We start from the raw sequence: 16,391 nt of genomic DNA, 5'->3' as shown, positions 1-16,391 counted from the left end.
AGGGATCTCTCTGAGCTTTTTGTTCAATTTCATCTTAAATTAAACTGGCCACTGTCCGCACAAAAAAATCTGCTGCAGTAAATGCACCTTCTCCCAAAAGGCTATTTCGAATCGAGTCTCCTTGTACAGCACATAAGGCACTATATTGCACTCTATTGCCTCTCAAAACATAAAACCACACTTCTCCTAGTCTATGTTGGTGTCATTGATGAATCAATGGCAGTTGAGATGAGAGGAAGAGGAGGAATTGGGTTTTTTTGTGAAGCATATATTATACCTGATATTTCTTTGTTGTTATTTCAAAAACAGTAGAGTGCGTTTGACTTGTCTGTTGGGTCACATTTCACTGGAAGTACACGTAGATATTTCAACACAAAGACTTCATTAAAGTGTGTGAGGTACACAAAATGAATTAAATTATATACACAAGGACAGAGTTAGTACATTATCCATCATACATGCATAAAAATTCATATACCAAAGCCACTGGCCATCTTTTATCCATTAGAAAAGCTGTACTATATGACCACAAAGTCATTATCAGGTTCCTGTTTACTTCAAGACAAACCCCCAAATTATCAACTGTCACATAAATCAAAAGGCATTTAATATTTAAATAATCAGCGGTTCTATTTATTGCCATGGTGTTGAGGGTGTATATCAAGATTTTTCTCCAGGGCAGCTTCTTTAAAGCATCACCTCTTTTAATAGTCACCATGACCTTCTCAGTCATAGAGAATTTTAATGATCAGGTTGAAGAGGCTGATTTGCTTTCGTGCCATATTTGCAATTGTATACAATAATTATGCAGTAAATTACATTTCTTTTCTATTTACTGTGTATTATTTTTCTTTTTTACCCCAAAGATTTAAAAATCAACCCAAGAATGTGTGACTCAGATTGTAAATGAACTGATTTACCACCAAAAATTAGTATTATCAGGTAAAGTTATTAACCCAGTGTAAAACCAGTGAGTATGGGTGTAGTGTATTGTTTTAGTGAGTCAATAGCCTGACACAGTTATTGCCTTTTGTCTTTTTCTACTTTTTCGTTACCCAATTATCCTGTCATTTTCCACTTTTGATTGTCAGGCAAAGCTGTGAGAGATCCTCGAAAAAATACCTTCTATTCTTTTATGCAAGGAAGACAATTAAATGTTCACTAAGTCTGAAGAAATAGCACACACTTTTTGTCCAAGAGTGCTGTAAAACTTATATTCAAATGTCTCACTACAAGCAACTTTGGCTTCAGTATCTGTTCAGAAATAGTTTCATGTATTTTTGGCTCACTTTTTTTTTAAGTTAATAGATTTTATTTCTTTCATTTTTTTTATTGCAGCAGTGTTTGAGTAAAAATCAAGATGTGTTCTTTTGAAGTCAAAATGTTTGTACAGCATTAGTACCTGGTGACATTTGAGAAAAGTAAAAATAGTTCCACTCTGGGGTGGGCCTGCGCACAATTTAATCTGTCACTCTGCTCTGCTCATTAGCACGAAAAGGAGCGCTGCTCATCCCTTTCTGTTTCTGCACAGTTGGCGAACAGTTGTTGTTTTGTCTATTGGGAGGGGAGGGACTACTCTTCCTCCTCTGCTTTCTGAATCGCACACAAGAAACGACACACAGTGGTACTAGCACTTACTAACACACTTAAATTATGCCTCAGAATCAATATTGTTTTCAAGGGATTACATACAAAACAAGTTAACCTCTCCTGAGGTGCACTGTATACCAATGATGCCTTTCCCTTATTAAAAAAAGAATCAGCAGTGGTTGATGTAATGAAGACATTATACTGTTGACACAGGAGATCAACAATAAAGGCATTTGAGACCTCATTTCAGACCTCATCCACTCAAGCAAATCGTTTGTGGTGGTAACAAATGCTCAAATTACGTCAAGTTCACAATAGTGGATCAAGTGATTTAAGTCATAAGACAAAATGAAACAAAATTATAGTTTGGATTTAGCAAAATTTAATATAGTACATTATACAGTAAATAACATAGGAAGTAAATATTACATTTGAGAATTACAGTACAATTTAAAAGTCCAAGGATGTGTTTGTGTGCATGCTTGCTCTCTATACAGTATGTTGGTATCCACCACATTGGTATAGTGCAAGTACCAATCACTTGTTAGCCTGTTCAGTTAATAATAATAATTAGTTAGTTAGTTAGACAGTTAAATGTCTTAATACACATGGCCTGCATTTGTATAGCGCTTTACTCAGTCCCTAAGGACCCCAAAGCGCTTTACACTACATTCAGTCATTCACCCATTCACACACACATTCACACACTGGTGACGGCAAGCTACATTGTAGCCACAGCTGCCCTGGGGTGCACTGACAGAGGCGAGGCTGCCGGACACTGGCGCCACCGGGCCCTCTGACCACACAGCTACACATCTTTGAATTGAGCCAGCAAACCACTCTCTGCTTTTTACACCACTTGAATGACACAGTAGTCATGAACAGAAGGAGGAGTGGCAGAACAGTGCCATACTTTCATGGAATAATAGGATGTGAGAGGCAGAAGAAGCTTAGTTGCATTGCACCGACCTGTTACAACTGACACTAAAACCCTCTATTTGGGTCAGTTGGTAGCAATACTGTTGTTTCTGGGAACTTGGCAACCTGGTAATGGCAAGGTGTGTTCTATGACATGTCATGTCAAGGTTAGTAGAAGTAGAAGCAGTGACCTGGATATCAAGTTGTAGCACTAAGATTTGACCCAGGTGTCTTGTGTCTTGGCTTCCATTTCACATTTGTGAGATATGTGTTTAAGCTGAAAGGTTGTCCTACTGTAGGTGCAAGTGGTTTCTAGGTACCCACAAGAAGTCTGCGTAGACTTTATATGGACAAGCTCTACTGTTTCGATTACATAGGGTTGAATGATTAATCGTTTCTGAAATAAAAAGTGAAATTTAAAATTTGCAAGAGGAGCAGTTGTAATGACTCACCAACACATATTACTAACAATGTCTTTAAATTGCTGTAAAAAGGGAAGTAATTATTCAGCAAGTCCCAATTTTGCAAATTGGCATCTGCAGATGTAATCGCTGCTGTCATTAATATTAATTTTTGAAGGTGACCACACTGCAAAAATGACATTTTTGGCAGACAGATTATTATATGTTGAGACTGTCAAGACAAGATTTAACAAATATTTTTATTCAGAAAGAAAACATTTGGTTTCATTATGATGTTCAAAAATATAGACTGTAAAGTGATGTATCATTTTCTAAATAAATAATTTTTCCAGCTAACTGCAGCTCACACTAAATCATTCACAAGCCGTCTCATTAGTATGCTTGATTAACACCTGCTTGATTAGTTACCAGTAGCCAGAAATTTCACATTTATATTTGAAGTGCACAATAGTGTTGTTTAAAGCCTATCATCTATAACCCTATAATGCTTACTTCATGCATACACACTTTCAGTAGACAGAAACTCCCAGTGATCCTCTCTGAGCTAGCACTTGGCAACCTTTTAACAGGGAGAAATCTCCATCAGAAGTAGCTCAAGATGGGACAGCCATCTGCTGCCAGTTAGGGAGTAATGGGAAGGAGAGAGAAGAGCACAAAAAGACAATAAACTGCAACCACTATAAAAATAAACACTCTGGTTGTTGGGGCTGGTAACTGGATATGAGAAAAATGCTGTTTCTGAGCTAGAAATACCTGCAAAAAAGTACAAAGAGAGAGACAGAGAGAAAAACGAAGAGGACAAAGAATAAACTATGAAAGAGAGAAGACAGACGGTTATGGCAATAGGATTCCAGCGCTGTCACACATGAGCTAAATAATGACAGTAGGTTACAGTAGGTAAGTGATGCAGTTAGCAGTCCCTAGGAAAGCTTCTGATTGGGGATTTTCATCAAACTTGCTCTGATTTCCTCTAAAAACCTTGATCTTGAGCTGTTTTGGTTATTAATGTAGAAAAAGAAAGTGTCACAATCTCCTGAAGTTGATGGACATTTTAAAACGTATTTAGATTCTGTACAAGCAAAAAGGCTGACATGCTCACAGTAGTTTGCCACTGATTACAAGCAAGTGGCTTTTATTAGCGATTTCTCTCACGATAATTAATGCTGGGTTGGGTAGGAAATGGCAGGATTCCTGTTAAAGTATGCTTGCAGGTCACATTCACAAAGGTAGGATGGTTTGGCACTGAACTTTACCCGTCAGAGTGTTTTTCTAGCTAATATTCACAAAACATCCTACCTGCAGAAACAGCGGGTAGGATGGTTTGTCAGGTAGGATAGATTCCCAGAACACCGGCACTCAGACTGCCAAAAATACGTGGCTGTGCCATAGTAAGGCAAGGTGTTTAATTTATAGACAGTAACAATACCTGAAAAGATTGTCGCAATACTGTCTACAAAAATCCCAATGAAATAAAGTATATTCATCAAATCTTTATCCCTAGATCCACAGAACCCATATTCCAAATTCAGTGGGCTATAATATATTGGTTGGTTGTAGACTCTGCTTACCAGAAATCCCTGGGCTCCAACACAAGATGAAATTTTGTTCCCACATAAAGTGCACATATTTCAGTTTGTATTCTAGTCAGAGAGGAACTGCTGCTTTTCTGATATTCTTTCTTTCAAACTTGTTGTTTACATGCTCCTCTGCAACATTTTAAGAAGCTGGTTCGCAGGGGTTCTGGGTAATTAGAATGAGAAGGGAGGCAAGGAAATGGCATGAACCTCTGCATGGATTCCCTCCTGTCAATGAAACCCCTTACAGCTAATAGGAAAGAAGCAGCTGGTGACTTTGTGTGCATCAGAGGAGGCACATTGTAATCTAGATTCTCTCCAGGCATAGTCGGCTCAACATCAATAAACATGGTAGTACAAATTGGGAATCTGAAAGACCACTACATTAGTAAGAAATATCGCAAAATACTAAAACTATTATACATTAGGTGTTTTATATATGCCAAAAAAGTGAAAGACAGTCATGTGTTTTTAGTTTTTCTAAAAGCTTTTGTGTGTATGCTTGTACGTGTGTGACCTTGACACGTCCCCTTTCCTCGTGCCATAACAGGAATTCCTTTCGTGCCGCCTCTCTAAACTCTGCCGTTCTTATCGTTATCCATGTCTTGTCTCACTGCAGCACTTCAAACAACACACAAAAAGATACACCCACACCAAAATTCATGGGTTTTTTTCCTCCCCACTGTCAGCTTTCCCATGTCTCCTCTTCATTCAGCTTCAGTTATTACATTTCTGGTTGTAAATATTTCATACATGTTCACTGTGTTGCATTTTCACTCCATCTAGCAGAGTACAGATGAGCGAGCAACAAGCAACCAAAATAAAAATGTATCTGTCAAGTGTTAACACCTTGTCAACATTTCATTCCTCTCCCTTGTGAGTGTGAGCTCAAATTCAGCTTAATAGCCTTGCACCTCCTGTGAATCCCCATGAGGATAGAACTGTTTATTTACCATTCTATTCAGGCATCTCTGATAGCATAGCTAATAGTATTACACTGTAGTAAGTGAGGCTTAAAGCGTGTACTTCATATTCAGTCTTGACACTTTGTCAGTCAGTTATGTGTCTTTGTAGACAGCCTGATACAGTCCTCTGTTCTGTAAGATGAAATCCCATTTTCTCAAGATGACATCCCTCAACCCTCCCATGCGCATTATTGAACAACACCCGCTGTAGGATTTACTTTTTGTCCGGCCTGGTATACACTTGCATGTGTGCGCAGTTTCTGAGTGAAAGCTCAGATACCATGAAGTACTTCGACTTTCCGGGCTAAATCCATCACAATTTCCATCACACACACCTTAGACAGCAACCTTGCCTTTCTGTCTGCCAGAATCCTGGACTCTTGCAGGCATGTTCACACTGAGATGACCTGAACCTGTACTGGTTTGACGTCTTATGCTTCCAAGCTCCTGACATAGAATAGTCCCCTCAGTAGTGCTTTCCATCAAGACCTGTGCCTCTGTTGCTATCGAACCATTTATTATTTACAAGCATGCTAGAGCTTTGTGAGTGGAGCCACAGAGCAGTGAAAAACTTAGCAGTAAGGACGCCATTCTGTAAAAAATAAAATAAAATTGAAAGCAGAGGGTAAAAATCATATCGGTTCTATATGTCATGTTGTTTTGACAGTATTTCAAGAAAGGTTTCTTTTGTACAGTCAGTTGAATTTGATGTACTCTAAAGTTGCTTTTCAGGTTTAGACCCTGAGTATTTTAGTTAATATGAAGGTGAATTGTTGGTAATAGCTTTTATTTAACCCAGCCATGTGGAGCGCCTAATGCTGGAGTGCCAGAAATTGTTAAACACACAGCACATACAGTGTTAGTTTGCAAAAACCAAGCTAAAGATGTACAATACAAGAAAAATTGAAAAATATATTATATAAGGATATTATAAATAAATTAAAATATAAGGTGGTAATAAAACCTAATATGGCTTGGAGATGACAACACTAACAAAAAGACAGGGTCTGAGTTGGAGGTGGCAGTGGAAGACTGGTGACTTTCAATGGAAGTCACCAGGATGGCCAAGAATAGAAGTTAATGTTAATTTTTGAATGTGACTACACTGCAAAAATGACATTTTTGGCTGACAGATTCTTGTATGTTGACACTGTAGTTATCAAGAGTCAAGAAATATTTGTATTTTTTATTCAGAAAGAAAAAAATTGGTTTAATTATGATGTTTGAGAATATAAATTGTAAATTGATGAATCATTTTCTAGATAAATAATTTTTCCACCTAACTGCAGTACACACTAAATCATTCACAGGTCGGCTCATTGACTATACCTGCTTGATTAGATACCAACAGGCAAGATATTTACATTTGTATTTAAAGTGCATGATAGTCTTGTTTAAAGTATATCATCTTTAATTCTGTGATGCATACTTCATGCATGCGTACTTCCAGCAGACAGAAATCTCCAGTGATCCCCTCTCTCTCCAGAAATGGTTATATCAGAGTGACAGTTCAGGTTGAGCTGCTTGGAGGCAAAGTTGGAGTTTTAAAGTTTGCGTTTTTATTTAGTAAAAACAAGATGAAATTAAAGGGTTTCAGTATAACAATCTAAAATGTAAAGATCTAAAGCGGCTTAGTAGGTGTTACTGGGAGGTTTCATAACAAGATTTATTGTTCACAGATGATGGTTAGTTCTGATGTTTGAGTTTTGTGTTTTGTACTTTAGAGAGAAATATATTAATATAAACATAATAAAGATTAACCACCTGAAGATCCACATTTGGCAAGCAATGAATAGAAAAATGACTGTATGGCACCTGTCTCATTATCTCTGCTACAATTATATGTGTCGTTACACATCTCAAGGTTGTGTCAGTACTTTTGTGAGCCAGGTCGATCCTGGAAGGTGCTTTATTTGCTGTGATCAGGCGTCGCATTATTACCTTTGGTGGTAGAATGCATGTTTTCAAGTTAAAAATGAAGTTTGTTAATTGAGAATTGCAGAGGAAAAACAGAAATGTTGCAACTCTTTTTCAGCTGCTCTTTAACTGATATTTTCCTCCATGTCTTTCTGGAGATTTTATTGAGGATGAAAGCAAACAAGAATGGATCTGACATTGATTATATTTGCAGTCACAGCATGGTACAGATTTCTCAGACACCAACAACGAAGCCAACCACAGAATGTGTAGCAGCAGTTTCAATTCCATTTCAGCCAGTTTGTTATAATTGAATCCATTCATTAGCTTCAACAGTCTGTGGATAAAAGTATTGTGCCACGTACACATTACACCTACAGGAGCTGCTTGGACCATGGAAACCAATGGCATGAAGCTCCCAGCACACAGTGTTTGTGATGAGATTAATACCAAAGGAGGTTTGGAACAAAAATTTAGCAGTTAATGATTCAGTGGAGCGTTGGCAACTATGTACCCCAGCACTTCCCACATCCCAAACTTTATGTGCTCTGCCACTTCATGGCTGAGTTGCAGTGGTTCCTAAACACTCACACTTGCAATAATGCCACTTAAAGCTGAATATCTGGGAATATTTAGGAGGGAACATGCTGCGAAGATGGCATCCTATTAGAATATGACACTCTTCAGTGAGCTCTTTAGAATGACCAATTCTTTCACACAGGCTTGTTAAGGCAGACTGGGTAGCTGGAGGCTTGATTTTATAGACCTGTAACAACATGAGCTCTGAGATTTACAAGTTTGGTACAATATTTGAGTCTATTTTGTGTATTTTAAGTCATTGGATATGTTCATGTTAAATACTACTAACAGAAAAATGTACATGTTTTAGAAAACAAAGAAGGTATAAGGTAAATCTATATTCCTGACTGACTTTCTTCTCTGAGCGTGCATGTGTTCAGATTTAATCATTTAGGAGAAATTTTAGCATTTTTACCCCCAACAGTGTAAAAGGATTTTTTTTTATTTTAATTTGCACTTATTACGAAACATAGTAAGGACATGCATGACTGTTAAATCGTATGCAGAGCAAAGTGGATCCACATTTAGCTGTGAAAAAAACGATATACGCAAAGTGGTTGCTTGGTGGACAGATGGATGGATGATTACTGCTGAGGAGGGAGGAAATGGGAGAAATCATAAACTCCAAAATTAGAAAGAAGGATAAAATTGTGGGTGATGGGAAGGAGAGAAGGAGGGGGGTATCTCAACATGAGCATCTCAAAGTGTGTGTTCATGTCAGTGTGTGTCTATGTGAGGAAAAGACATGAAGAGAGAGACTGACAGGCAGAACTGTATGAGTTGATTAGTTTCCTGCTCACTTATTAGGATGCAGATTAGCTGCATTGAGAAACATCTGGGAGCTTTTCTCAGGCTAACATGTTCCTCATTCTCTCCTCACTCTTCACATCCTCTTTCATCATTTCTGTGTGAAATTCAGACCTCTTTTCTCCACTTTCCATATTTTCTCCTTTCTCTTTTTTCTGTTTATCCACCCATTTTTTTCTCATTCATTTCCTCCTTCTAGCGCCTCTCCAGCCTCTGTTTTCATAGTCTCACCTTCTGCCCTCACTCTGTCAGCACTCTTGTTTCTCTTCTGCATATGTCTCTTTTACTGTCCTCCAGTTTCCTCTCCACTCTTCTCATCCTGTCAGTCAGAACTGTCTTTTATTCCCTCTTTTCATTCCATTCAAATGGCAACGAGGAGATTTACATGAAGTCTTTAAATGTAGCTCTGTCATCCAGAGTAGTATTTGACTGGAGGCAGTATTTCCAGATTGGTGTGACTACTTTTTCTCTCTCTGTCGCCACACAGAGAGTGTGGAAGTCCCCGGTCCAATTTTTCTTTAAATCAACCCCTACCAGCTTCAGTTGAAGTCTCAGGGACCACAAATTGAGCTTTTAAGCAAGTGAAACAATACTGCATATTAAAGTTAATTTATTTATATTTATCAGCTGTCTACAATGTTTAATGGAAGCTATTGTAGAAGAAATTAAATTAAATTAAATACCCAGTGAGTGTTGTATTTTGGTGTAACAGTGTGCCAATAATTTTAGCTATGTTTTTGTTCATTTCAAAAAGAGTAACATTGGACCTCTACAACCAAATGACCAGCAGCAGTGGGAAAACCAGCCTCAGAAAAAGCAGCATAAATCAATTTCAAGTGAACAATGTCTGTTGAGAATGAAGGTAGATGAAAGACAGACCAATTATCACATTATGGGAAGTGGTTTAGATGATGGAAAAAAAAATAATAACAAGCAGTACCTAATTTTAAATTGGACTTGTGGCATGTTTGATTCATGAAGTCATGAAGACTAATCTAATTGCCTGAAAGTTAATTTTGCTCAGTGGCTATTGACAGTCTTGGGTTGTGCGTTGTCTTTGTAGTGTTTATATTTATCTGTATGGACAAAAAAAACTGTCAGTTGGCCTTAACTAACCATTTTTAAATGTTTTTATCACACTAAGGGTATATGTACCATTTTTATCTAGATATTTTAAAAGGGCATTCTGTCATGGCTAGTTGGAGAAGTTGGGAGGTTTTTTTTTATGTCACGCCTTGAAAGACTGTGGAAGCCACACCTTTTTGCTTTGTTTATTTTATATATTTAGTATAAGATAAATATGTAACAGAAAACAGTTCGCAGGTACCTTGGTTTTATCATTTTACTGAGGCTAAAATAGCTGCCACAACCAGTTTTTGCTGTAAAATTACTGTAATGCATTTGGGTAAGAAGAATGTGATTTCTTTAGACATTTAGCCTTTGTGACCACGTTTGACTTTATTTTAATTGATATTGCTAATTAATATTGTGGTCACGTAATTTTTATCTGAATGTGAAACAAACTACAGGCCACTACCAGCTGTTCAGGGATAGTGAACATACATAGTTATAATGATGTTACCCAAAGTGGAGACTGAATAATGAAGGCTCCCCGTGGGATTTGAATCCTCACGGCTGTGCTGTGCCTTGTCTTACTTACAGTAGGACTAGACAAGACAATAACCTTTAAAGTGTCTGATGGGAGCACTGGCTAGGACATGTGTATTACAGTGGGCATAAACAATACACAAAGTCAGTAAATGTTCTGTAACAATATGTATGTCATCCCTGTAACATGGATCACCAAGCCATGAGCAGGAGGTCATTTCTGGCCTTGGACTTTCCAGTTAAGGCCAGATGTCAGCTCACTGCCAGTCACAATGTGTGTTCCTTGTTGTCTGGGCATGTGTTGTGTCCACGCTTATCTGTAAGCGGCCCCTTGCAGTCAGCAAAACCAGCCTGAGGACAATGGGAAGTGATGAGCGTCTCAGAGCAAATGCAGCTCAGCTGTCTGTTTGCTGTGTTTGTGTGTCAGTGTGTTTGCGTACAGTGTGTGTGTGTGTCTGCTTGGGTCTCGTTGACTCACACTGGTAGCTACTAGCGCTGATGTGGCATGTCGTGTTTCCTTATCAAGGTCTTCTCATCATATTTTACTCTTTATGTGTGTCGCTGCGTGCATTTGACTTTCATACATGACTTCAGCTAAGAACACTGTTGTCAAGTTTGCATGTGGTTACCATGACTCCAAAAGTGCCAGCAAGGATGCAGTTAAAGGTGAGAGTCTAGCTTGATGAGGCATGCTCTCTGCCACACACCAGACATTTCTCAAATTGTGCAGCCATTTGTGGTAGAGTTTAACCAAAGATAATTCATCTCCTTTTCCAGCTCGTAGGTGGCTACTACAATAGAGTGAGACATGCATGAACATATCATAGCAATATCGTGTTGAAAATCTAATTTCAGCTTTATAAGACTTGCGTGCCGAATTGTGTGTTTGTAAGTGTAGTTACAGAAATTCATTTCCCATGAAATTACCCCTCTGCACTGTGAAGCCTGTATTACTGTGATTTTTCTGGTGTGAAAAATACACTCGGAGAGCTTTTTCTCTTGCAAACTATAATGTCACAACACGTCTCAGTGCAGTGTTTGTAGCAAACATGAAAAGGACTTTAAATAGTGATTAGTTTTCTTGTGTATCAGCATATGAAATGTTTTCTGCCACATATTTGGGAATCAAAGCTGAGCACAAACATTGATTTTCTTCCTTTTCGTTACATTTAAAATTTAGTATTATACAATTTTTGTATTTTCTATGTAATCAGTGATTTTTTGTCACCTTTTTAAGAAGCAAGTTTAGTTTGTTTTTACAACCCAGATATCAAAAGAAGAAACTTAATTCAGGTTAAAGTTTCCAAAACGTTTTTTGGAAAGCCAGATGAAGTTGGTAGTCAAGCAGATGTTACAGGTATTAGTTTATTAATATTAAATGTCAACACCTCATATATGAATAAATATGTTTCAAAACTAGGCTTAATAAGCTTAGTTTAATAAGCTGGTGTTATTGTACATAGTCTATTAAATAGCTTGTCTGATTTTATGAATCTAATAAAGGATCATATGTGATCATTTATTTGAGTACTGCTATAGATTATATATAAGAAATACACTTGGTTTATACTTAGTGGTGAGAAACAAACTGTGTTCTCATATCACAGAACACAGACTGGCAGTATGAGTTAAAACACAGTGCCCCTTACATACCTTCATAATATCAGGCTAGGATTTATTAGAATGGTGTACTTTTGTCCAAATCAGTCAGTGCACCTCATCGGTTAAATCTGAATAATGGCTAACTGGCAGCTCTTGGCAAGCTGTCACTGAAACTGGACATGACATATTGATGAGCAAAGCAAATCCAAGCATGGTCCCCGTTTTTTACTTATCATTAATTTAGCCATAAACCTACACAGTGAGCTGTGCTTCCACATATATTAGAATTCTTCTTCACTGGTTTCTGGGCAGAAACATCCACCATGTTATTAAAAGCCAGAGCACCCACCACACTAAATATAATTACCTCACAACAAGATGCTCAAACATCTTGGTCATTAGTTTGTTTTTGTTTTTTGGGGGAAACCAAGTGTTCTGCCCAGCAATTTGTGACTGGCCAGGGCATAATATTTAACATTTTGCTAGATTAGAAAAAATAAGTGTCTTAATTGGTTTCCACTAGCTGTGTATATGTTACACACAACTCAGTTGAATCCTTTTTTGGCAGTTTCTCAGCAAGAGGTCTTAGCATTCGGCAGTGTTTGAAAACCTGCTCACAAGTGACTAATTTGAACTGGGAAAATTGGGACAGAGCCCATGGGAATCTACTTGCACAGTATAAAATATACATTGTGTACTAATTTTAATCTCTACATTAATTCAAAACCCCAATCTTTACTGCAGATGATAAGTTTTCTGATTCTTCTGAAGGGTGGGAAAAATGCCTTTGCTTTTCTGTTTCTTGTGATTGTGTGTACACATAGATATAAACAAGCAAATCCTTATTTGATTTTTCTCTTTTTGACAGTTAGACAAATGGACTATTTTGGTTGCAGAGACTTTTTCAACAGTGTACATGAAACTGCACTGTACAAAGAAACGCACACACAAGCCCTATTCATAAAACGGTGCTTACCGTCTCTGCTTAGCTCACTATCACTATGATGAAAACATGCACACTGACCAACACAGAGTACACAGGCCAGTTCATCCTCCACTTGATTAAGTTAGGCCTGCAGAGGAGATGCCATCAGTCTTAATGTTACACGAGAAAATAGGCAAGCTCAGTCTGGGCTGGATAGGCTGTACTGTGTGAGAGAGGGTGAGACACTGAGACTATATTGGCAGCATAGGATGTTTGAGAATTATTCCTAGGATCTTGTTTTGTCTATTGTGAAGCTGTTATGTAGTTGTTTCATATTAACTAAGGATTGAAGTATGTGGAACAAAAGAAGCCTCACAGAAGAAACTCCAAGTGTAGTGACAGTCTAGCCTACACACACACACACACACACACACACACACACACACACAAATACCGACTCATCTATTTCCTGAAGCAATGGCTTGCCCACTGAGTTGTGAAGGACTTCTGCATTGATGCTGTTTGTCTATCTTTTTCTTTTTCTCTTTATACATGAGTGACTTTGTGCCACAAAATTCTTAATGTAGCAAATTTTTGCCCCCTTTCACTGATTGAAGTTTCTAATTTTTCTGTTGTCGAACATATTGTATTCGTCAAGAGCCCTCAGTGCATTTAAAAAGACCTATGAACAAAAGTGCCTTGTTATTAGTTTTGATTTTACTTTTTTGGCTTTCCATTTAACAGGAAAGAAAAGGGAAAGTAAAGCTTCACACAGACAAGGTCGCTCTGACAGTTATTTCAGAGAGGTGCCAATTTTGACTGAGTTTTATCTACACATGAAATGAACACATCAAAATGCTTTCTCTTATATGACAAAAAACAGAAATTGCCATGCATATTAGTTTTACTTCAGTATACAGCTTCCTCTGAAAACTGGAAATGGGTTACATTCCTTACAGCATGTAAGGAAAATAGAGTTTGTACAATTTTAATGAGTTTGAAAGTCAATATTTGGTATGATGACATTGATTTTTCAACACAGTCTAAACTCTTTAAGGCAAGCTTTTCTCTAATTTCTTGAAGTTGTCATAAGGAATAGTTCTCCGGGCTTCTTGAAAGGCATTCAAAGCTCTTCTTGGGATGTTGGCCTTTTTGCTCTGTCAAGATCATCCCATACTAACAACGCTGAGGTCCACACCCTGTGGAGGCCAGTCCATCACTGATAGTGTTCCATTGTTTGTTATTTTGACAAGAACTCCAGCACCACTGGGTGAAATGCAACTCCAAACCATGACAGAGCCTCCACTGTGTTTTACAAATGGCTATGCTTCTCTCCTGACCTGCTTTGTACAAACTGATCATTTGAATCAAAAAATAGCATTTTGTTGGTGTATCATTCAGTCTCGTTCTTCTGTCATTTTAATATCTCAGCATTTACTCCTTGTTTCCATTTCTTAAGAATGGATTTTTGACACCCACCCTTCCACTAACACCATTCCTGATGAGCTTTTGGTAAACAAAAGATGGATGAACTGAAGGTTTAGATAAATCTCTCAGGTCCTATGTTAGATGTTTTCAGGTGTTTTCCTATTTCTTAAGCACCTGACGTTTTGATACTGTTTATAGGCCTACAACTTCTACTTTTGTCCTTCACTTCTTCGGTTTACTCAGATGTGTCAAAGGACACACTGCACAACATGCAGGATATGCCCGGGTGCTCCAGTGATTCCTAAATAGCTGATAGCTTTTTCACCCCATTGTTGCAATTATACAATTTTATCCTCATCAAACTGATTCAGCTGAAGAAATGAGACAAAGATATGTGTTTTTGTGACAAGTTGCCTTAACAAAGTACCAAAGAGATACAGTTAAAAATGTTTTGGTTCTTTACTAAGTTGTCTGCTATGTGTAGACACAACACTAGTTTATGCTTTGGGTTAATAGCCTTTTTGTGCTTGAATGATTCATAGGTCAGTGTTAAGTGGCTTAATAAACAAAGAAAAAATTCCTGTGAAAATTGTCAGGTACATTGTCAGGTACTAGGATTAGACTGAAAATGAGTGAAAAAGCAACCAAAGACCAAATAAACACTTGAAAATACCTTCAGAAAGCCTGGAGAAATATTGCTTAAGGACATCTTAGACACAAATATTAACGAATCAGGGGTGAATCAAGACCTTTGCTCAGTACCTTAACTTCGGTCTATTTTATTTTTGCTGTAACCATTCAATTTCAGACATGCAACAGATGCTATTTGTATTCCAGCTGCATTGTGTTGTTTACACCCGTCGACCCTTTAATGCACTGACATCTGTCTGTTTTGCTCTGCTGTTTTGATCATTCGGGATACATTTCACATATAGTGTTACTCGGGATGCATTTTAAAGGTTACTGCTAGATTGACACTAAAAATGAAACAAGTTCACAGTTTGTGCTGCAGCCCACAGAGATGCACAGACTCCACTGGAAATGGTGTTTTTACACTTCAGGTTTCCTAATCGACCTGTTAACCACACAGACATGCTGCTGGAGTGAAAATGGGTGTTCTCTAATAATGTGTGAAAGCATTTTCGGTGGTGCAAAATGGATCTCAGAAAAAATTCCATATACTGTATGTAGCAGAGGGGATCACAGAGTGTGTGCACTGTAGCTTTCAGTCTCTCTACACTGTTTCTGTTATGTCCTATGTCCCTTTTCCTGATAATCCCAAGTGGAACTTAGTTCAGACAAGTGGCAATCTGAGCCCTCGGTGTTGTATCTTTACAGGGTCAGTGAAAATGACAGAAGTACTCTGACTCAAAAGAGCCTGAATTTCAAACACACCAAAAATAATCCGATCCCTAGGATCTATTGATCATTTGTGTCCTTCATAGATGACTTTGGTGAGAAGCCTATGAAGTGTTGATGTGGTGTTCACTCAGAGTTGATGCTGCAGTATAATTATACGCAGCACTGTTTTAGACCATCTTGTTGCATTAGGCCAGATTTCCACTCGTACTCCCAGAGACTTTGTTCTTTTTAGAGCCAAATGACCTCGTGTTTTCTAGTGTCATTCAGCTTTATTTAACTTTATTCGACATTCTAGGGCCTTAGAAAAAGTAAGAAACAGCCTTGGGAGTTGGAAAAATCAAACTACAACCATCTGAGAGTTGTCAGATTTCCTTCTCCCATTGAGTGATGAATGGTCTGTGATCACTGCTGGCCAGATTTCATATCCCAACATGAAAACATTTGTAGTTCTTTTTTGGCAAACAAATATTGACAGTATCCTAGAAACTGTACCTATGTGATTATTAAATGTGCTTTGAAAGGCATGTTTAATGACAACAAAGCAAGGGTCCCAGTGAGCAATGAAAGCATTTTTCCTGATAAAATTCAATTTCTCAGTGAGACCTGTGTACCAAAGATGTTAAGTAGAAGCTGATATGCAGTGTGGTCAGTTAAGGTCAAGGAACACATGCTTTTCTTTGATGGGAGCTCCATC

At 37.9% G+C, this 16,391-nt stretch overlaps 1 protein-coding gene across 1 annotated transcript in view; it reads left to right on the top strand.

The window, feature by feature from the left end:
- Window positions 1-16,391, top strand: part of itfg1 (integrin alpha FG-GAP repeat containing 1) — a 148,183-nt gene that overhangs the window by 89,594 nt on the left and 42,198 nt on the right. The window lies entirely within an intron of this gene.

The sequence above is a fragment of the Oreochromis niloticus genome, linkage group LG1 (assembly GCF_001858045.2).
Source record: "Oreochromis niloticus isolate F11D_XX linkage group LG1, O_niloticus_UMD_NMBU, whole genome shotgun sequence".
Classification (NCBI taxonomy): Eukaryota; Metazoa; Chordata; class Actinopteri; order Cichliformes; family Cichlidae; genus Oreochromis; species Oreochromis niloticus.
The sequence above is the reverse complement of the archived record's forward strand: the minus strand, read 5'-3'. Positions and strand labels throughout refer to the sequence as shown.